The sequence below is a fragment of the Lampris incognitus genome, chromosome 6 (genome assembly GCF_029633865.1).
Source record: "Lampris incognitus isolate fLamInc1 chromosome 6, fLamInc1.hap2, whole genome shotgun sequence".
Lineage (NCBI taxonomy): Eukaryota > Metazoa > Chordata > Actinopteri > Lampriformes > Lampridae > Lampris > Lampris incognitus.
The window spans coordinates 4,633,032-4,640,541 of record NC_079216.1 but is presented as its reverse complement, the minus strand read 5'-3'; positions in this window follow the sequence as shown (position 1 = coordinate 4,640,541).

The window sequence follows — 7,510 nt, the reverse complement described above, 5'->3', positions numbered from 1 at the left end:
AACCCGGCTGATTGTAATCGTGCATTTCCTGCAGTCCTCGCGCGTGTATCATTACTGGGCTACTTCTTCTTTTCTTCATCCTCCTCCTCGGGGGGAGTGGCGCTCATGCAAATCAGTCCGTTTCATCCTGTTTACCGAAGGAAGGCAGTGGGGGAAAAAAACATGGCAGAATTCTCTGGGGAGCAGGGTTCAACGTTTCCCTGCTTAGCTGCTCAAATTAAAACACCCTCACCGTGTGTGTGTGTGTGTGTGTGTGTGTGTGTGTGTGTGTGTGTGTGTGTGTGTGTGGAGATGAAGGCGAGAGTACTTATGGAGATAATGGTAAATAAAATGCGGCGTACCACATGCCTTGGTAGCTCTTAGAGAAAGCACGTGAATCTGACTGACTGCTCTGGAATGCACTTATATATTATATTTTATACATAATACATACATTGTATACATAATTGGTAATAACAATGTTTACCTAATTAGAATAAGGCCTGAAATGGACTGGATGTATTACCTGATATACCATTAAATATGGAATGGTACTTATACACTTAGATATAGGGTGATATGGTACAGTGCAGTATAATGTAGTATTGTATGAAATGGTATGGTATATGATATGGTATAGTATAGAAACAGAAATAGTTGTATAGATATATTTTCCCCCCTTTTTCTCCCCCGTCCAATTACCCCACTCTTCCGAGCCGTCCCAGTCGCTGCTCCGCCCCCTCTGCCGATCCGGGGAGGGCTGCAGACTACCGCATGTCTCCTCCGACACATGTGGAGTCACCAGCCGCTTCTTTTCACCTGACAGTGAGGAGTTTCACCAGGGGGACGTAGCACGTGGGAGGATCATGCTATTCCCCCCAGTTCCCCCCCCCGAACAGGCGCCCCGACTGACCAGAGGAGGCGCTAGTGCAGCGACCAGGACACATACCCACATCCGGCTTCCCACCTGCAGACACGGACAGTTGTGTCTGTAGGGACGGCCAAGCCGGAGGTAACACGGGGATTTGAACCGGCGATCCCCATGTTGGTAGGCAACGGAGTAGACCGCTATGTTACCCGGATGCCTGTAGCTGTATAAATATCAATATAGTATGTTGTAGATACTATTTTATGTACTTTTGTAAAATCTTGGATAGTCGTGAGGTCTGTTTATCTATCTGTCTATCTATCTATCTATCTATCGATCTATGTTAAATGAGTTGGGCCCACCGTGGGGTGGAGCAGCCGGCTGGTGGGGGATGGTCCTGGTTGGAGGTCTGGAGTCTGGTAGGCGTCTCGGGGCCAGGGAGAGAGACGGGTGTCTGTCGTCTGGGGCTTTAGGAGGGGCGGGGCCTCCACAGACAGGGCAGGGCTGGCGGAGGTCACCCTGAGTAGCCTCGGTGACCTCCGACCTCTCTGCTGAACCCTCCGGCTGAGGCTGGGTAGCTGAAGATACAGACATTACAGTCACACTGGAGGCTGAAGATACAGACATTACAGTCACACTGGAGGCTGAAGATACAGACATTACAGTCACACTGGAGGCTGAAGATACAGACATTACAGTCACACTGGAGGCTGAAGATACAGACATTACAGTCACACTGGAGGCTGAAGATACAGATATTACAGTCACACTGGAGGCTGAAGATACAGACATTACAGTCAGACTGGAGGCAGTTCTAAGGTTCTGCTTGGTAGAAACAGAAACTGAGAAGTAATTCTGAAGCTAAAAGGAGCAACGCTGAGTGTTTCTGGTTTCCCGAAGCATCATGGGGCCATAGTGAACATCCGCAGGAGGTGCGGACTGAAACCAAGTAAACAAGTTGGACCCCAGGGGGCGGGATTAGATCATATCCCATCAAAATACTTAGTTTTTTCTGATTGGTCCTATGTGTTTGGTCCTGTGTGGTGGAGATAGGAGGTCCGGTGCTTGGTCCTGTGTGGTGGAGACAGGAGGTCCGGTGCTTGGTGCTGTGTGGTGGAGACAGGAGGTCTGGTGCTTGGTCCTGTGTGTTGGAGACAGGAGGTCCGGTGCTTGGTCCTGTTGTGGAGACAGGAGGTCTGGTGCTTGGTTCTGTGTGGTGGAGACAGGAGGTCCGGTGCTTGGTGCTATGTGGTGGAAACAGGAGGTTGGCACTGGAGGAGTGAAGGCTGTGGGAAGGAGTATGGTAGTGGAGCAGGTCGGTGAGGTAGGAGGGGGCCTGGCTATGGAGGGCTTTGTGAGTGAGGAGGACTTTGAATTGGATTCATTGTGGGACAGGAAGCCAGTGGAGGTTCTGGAGGACAGGGGTGATGTGTCCATGGGAGTGGGAGTAGGTGAGCAGGTGGGCAGCAGAGTTCTAGATGTACTGGAGTTTGTTCAGGACTTTGGATGATGAGCCGTAAAGAATGCTGTTAATGTTACCTGCGGCTTGGTCGGGCGTCCCTACAGACACAGTTGGCTGTGTCTGCGGGTGGGAAGCCGGATGTGGGTAAGTGTCCTGGTCGCTGCACTAGCGCCTCCTCTGGTCGGTCGGGACGCCTATTCGGGGAGGATGGGGAACTGGGGGGAATAGCGTGATCCTCCCACGTGCTATGTCCCCCTGGCGAAACTCCTCACTGTCAGGTGAAAAGAAGTGGCTGGCGACTCCACATGTATTGGAGGAGGCATGTGGTAGTCTGCAGCCCTCTCCGGATCGGCAGAGGGGGTGGAGCAGTGACTGGGACGGCTCGGAAGAGTGGAGTAATTGGACGGATACAATTGGGGAGAAAAAAAAGGGGGGGATGCTGTTGCAGCAGTCAATTTTGGATGTGATGAAGGCATGGATCTAAGCTTCAGCAGCAGAGAAGGAGACTGAGGGGTGGAGACAAACTATGTTTTTTATGTGGAAAAAGGCAGTTCTGGTGATTTGATTGGCATGGTGTTCGAACGCGAGGTTTCTGATTCCGAGGTTGCAGATGCGTGGGGAGGGGGACAGAGTGGGGCTATTAATGGTAAGGCAGAAGTTGTGAGTGGTTTTGATAAGTGATTTGGGGAGCGATATTGATCTTGTCAGATTTATCACAATTTATTTTGAGGGAGTTGGTTTGCATCCTTAATTTGATTTCAGTGGGGCAGTTGGTGACAGTGGACTGAGTTGCAGTGGTGATGAATTTAACAGAGATGTAGAGCTGGATGCCATCGGTGTAACAGTGGAAGTGGAGACCATGACAATATATGATGTTACCAAGCAGGAGCATGTAAAGGATGAACAGGAGAGGACCAAGCAACGAACCCTGGGGGATGCCTTGGGGCAGAGGAGTGGTGAAGGAGGTGCAGTTGTTGATGCTGATGAACTGTTGTCTGTTTGTGAGATATGACGTTAGCCAGCAGAGGGCAGTACCGGTGATGTTGAGGGAAGAGTCAAGGCGGGAGAGAAGAATGGTGTAGTTGATGGTGTCAAAAGCTTAAGTGAGGTTGAGGAGGATGAGAATGCTAATGTGGCCAGAGTCTGAGGGGAGGAGGAGGTCATTGGTGACTTTAAAGGGGGCTGTTTCTGTGCTGTGCTATGAGTGGAAACCAACTGAAATGGTTCGAACTGGTTGTCGGGGATGAAGTGAGCTTTGAGTTGGGAGGCAACAACACGTTCCAGTATTTTTGACAGAAAGGGGAGATTGGAGATGGGTTAGAAAATGTCTCATGATATCAGGGTTGAGTCCAGGTTTTTTGAGGATGGGGGTGACAGCAGCCAGTGTATGGGGGACTGAACCAGAGCTGAGGGGGGAGTTAATGATCCCTGTGATGAGTGAGGAGACAGTTGGGAGACAGTCCTTAACAAGATTGGATAGGATGGGATCAAGAAAACAAGTGGAACCTCTAATTCATACCATAAGGTTGGACAGCTCCATTTTGGACACGGGGGAGAACTTTGACTGGCGATAAAGGGGAGGAGATGGTTGGGGAGGTGGAGAGGGTGAGGGAGGGGGTCAGGTTGCTGTAGATGGTGTCTGTTTTAGTTTGGAAAAATGAAAGGAAAGAGTTGCCCTTATTAACTGTTGAGGGGATTGGAGGTTTTGCCACGGGGTTTGGAGAGAAGGTGATCTGACATGTTGACTTGTGGCCTGCTGAGGCCAGACGTATCCACTTTGAATTCACAGGAACCACAAATAAGTTGTATATGTATGTTGTTTGGCCTGTGAGGCTGGTTTGTCAGTCGTCTTTAGCAGATGGGGGCAAAAATACCTTATTTCATATGAGAGAGATCTGCCCCCCCCCCAAAATCAAACCTCAGGACAATGTTCATGCTCTAAGTAACATCCATAGAAACTGAATGAGAGTAGAACGGACACTGAACTGTTTGACGAGGTCATTCGAGTAGTTAAAAAAAAGGCGATTGTTGTTAGATGTCATGGTGACAACACACGTCAGTTATGCCATAAATGTTCCTACTACACCACTGCTCATTTGGTCGTTACTGCAAAACTTCACCTCATTGAGTCCGTGACTTAAAAACCAAAACAAAACAAAAGGGACCGCGAATTAATGCAAGTCGTTTTATACAAGTTAGCCCGCTATAACCCAGATAGCATCCGGATGTGGGCCACTTCAGGCAGTGATGCAGCACTGATGGTCTTCTGGCCCTGACAAAATGGATGTGAGCCTGAAGTGGCCCACATGTATAATAGCAAATATGGCCCAAATATGCCAAATCAAATGTGGGCCTTTTTTGGCAAAGATGCGGTGCTCTGGGCAACATGTGATCTGGATGTGACCCTGAAGTGGCCCGTGTGGTAAATGGTGAATATGGCCCAAATATCACAAAACAAATATGGCCCACCTTTGGCAAATATGTGGCATTGCTATGGCTTGGTTCTGACCCAGATCTGGCAAACAGCAACGGACCGCCCAAGTGCCATCATTCCACGTGGTGTGTGGGCTGGATGAAGTGTCGGGTGTGGGACGGTCCGAGCAACAGCAACTTTGCTATCTGGGAAGGGTCGGAGTTCCCTCCAATGGCAGCGGTTCAAATAAAAATGGCGGCCGCTGCGACCATGCTGCTGTGTTCATCTGAATGGGAATGTTGTTCTACTCACTTCCAGTTTCTGTGGCGCCACCAGACTTCCCTGAACTGCTTGGTGGACGCCCAGCGGCTTCTTTACTTACTGATATTGAGGTCAGCTAGGATGGCATGTTCTTGCGTCGCATGATCAGGGGTCAAAGGTCGTCCCTGGGCTGGTTTTAAGAGAAGACGTCATGTTAATGTAAAAAAAACTCCACAACAACAACCTGCTGTTGAAATCATATTGATACACACAGAGCGGTACAGCTAAACCAGCAACACAATTTATAGTCATTCTGAAATCATTCAAAAGAAATCAATAAACCAGTACACACAATCGACCCTAACAGAGCTCCTTCTCAGATTTAATGTTGGTGTTAGCCGTCATGTCGACTTTTAGCTTTGTTGGTCTCTTTATTTTTTGTTTTTGTTTTGCTGTTAACACTTTTTGAAACATAAGGAGATGATAACCTGGTTAACAGGCGCACAGAGGGAATGCTAATGTGACCGGTCATTTTCTTGCCCGGTGCGGGATTCGATACGGAAGTGGGATGCGCGCGGACGCGCTCCCCGAAGGAGGGGGGTAGCGTAACGCGCATGGATAAGTAGACACGTTAGCCCCTGGCTACCGGGTGGGACCCTTTAGTGGAGTGGTTAGCGTAGGTTCGCGTCCCGGCTGCGGCGGTTCCCGCGGTTGCCCCCCCAGGTTTCGCTACAATATGTTACGTTACACTTGCAGGGGGTGCAACGATTAGTCGACCAAAATCGATAACAAAATTTGCTGCCAACGAATGTAATTATCGACAAGTCGTCGGTTACGTCATCGCGCATGTATTTCACGCTGTGCGACAGAACTAAACACGGAAGTAGCTAAGGAGTGAGGCGTCTCACTTCCTTCCCTAACGCTCCGAGAGGCGCACATGCGCAAAAGCGACCAGGAACGGAAGCGGAAGTGACAGGACAGGTAAGCAAAATGGCAGCGGCGGAGGATGCAACGCCGTCGCGTCCTAAAACGTGTGAAGTCCGGGAGCGTCTCGCCCTCAGCTTGCCAAAGAGAAGGAGGACCTGCTGCCGGATGTGGAAGAGGGACCCTGCTGGTCACGGGAGCGCCTCAGTACATCTGGACGTCTCGGTAAGCTAGTTAGCTTGTTAGCTCGCCAGCTGTGTACAGACGGGGTTGTCTCGGCGTTTAACATGGACATAAAGCCAGTCCGGCTCCGTCTATACCTGCGTGCCGGACTGTAAGAGTTTAAAAGAGGAGTGTTCCCCTTCTGACCGACAGGTGTCGTTTTAATCACAGTCGTGCAGCCCGACCCCGAGGAAGAGGGACGGTACCGTGGATGGCACGCGGCTGCCCTCACCGAGTCAGGACCACCACACGTGACGGTGAATGACACGAGACCGCTCTCCATGGTGATGCTGGAGGTTTCAACACATGATTCGCCAGTTCAACCCCGAGTACACCCGGAACCCCCTTCCCCCACCTGGTGGAGAAGACACGCGTATGAGACGCCCCTTCTGAAGGTAAGCCTTGAATAAACACACACACAATAGCAGCTATATATTTGATATAACTACTACTACTACTACTACTTTCGGCTGCTCCCGTTAGGGGGCGCCACAGTGGATCATTCGTCTCCATCTCTTCCTGTCCTCTGCATCTTCCTCTGTCACACCAGCCACCTGCATGTCCTGTCTCACCACATCCATAAACCTCCTCTTTGGCCTTCCTCTTCTCCTCTTCCCTGGCAGCTCCATATTCAGCATCCTTCTCCCAATATACCCAGCCTCTCTCCTTCACACATGTCCAAACCATCTCCATCTTGTCTCTCTTGCTTTGTCTCCAAACCGTCCAACCTGAGCGGTCCCTCTAATATACTCGTTCCTCATCCTGTCGTTCTTCATCACTCCCAATGAAAATCTTATCATCTTCATCTCTGCCACCTCCAGCTGCACCTCCTGTCTTTTCATCAGTGCCACTGTCTCCAAACCATATAACATAGCTGGTCTCACTACCATCTTGTAAACCTTCCCTTTAACTCTTGCTAAGCTGATAGCTAAATAAGAGCTACGTATTGTTTTGTGCAATTCATTATCTGACTGGTCGATTAATCCTTTCAATAATCAATGACTAGTCGACTATCAAAATAGTTGCAGCACTATTATACTACATTACGTTACACTACATTATGTTATGGTACGTTACATTACATTATGTTATGTTACATTACACTACATTATGTTATGGTACATTACATTATGTTGCATTACAATACATTATGTTATGGTACGTTACATTATGTTATGTTACATTACATTATGTTATGGTACATTACATTATGTTACGTTACATTACATTATGTTATGGTACATTACACTACATTATGTTATGGTACATTACATTATGTTACGTTACATTACATTATGTTATGGTACATTACATTATGTTGCATTACAATACATTATGTTATGGTACGTTACATTATGTTATGTTACATTACATTATGTTA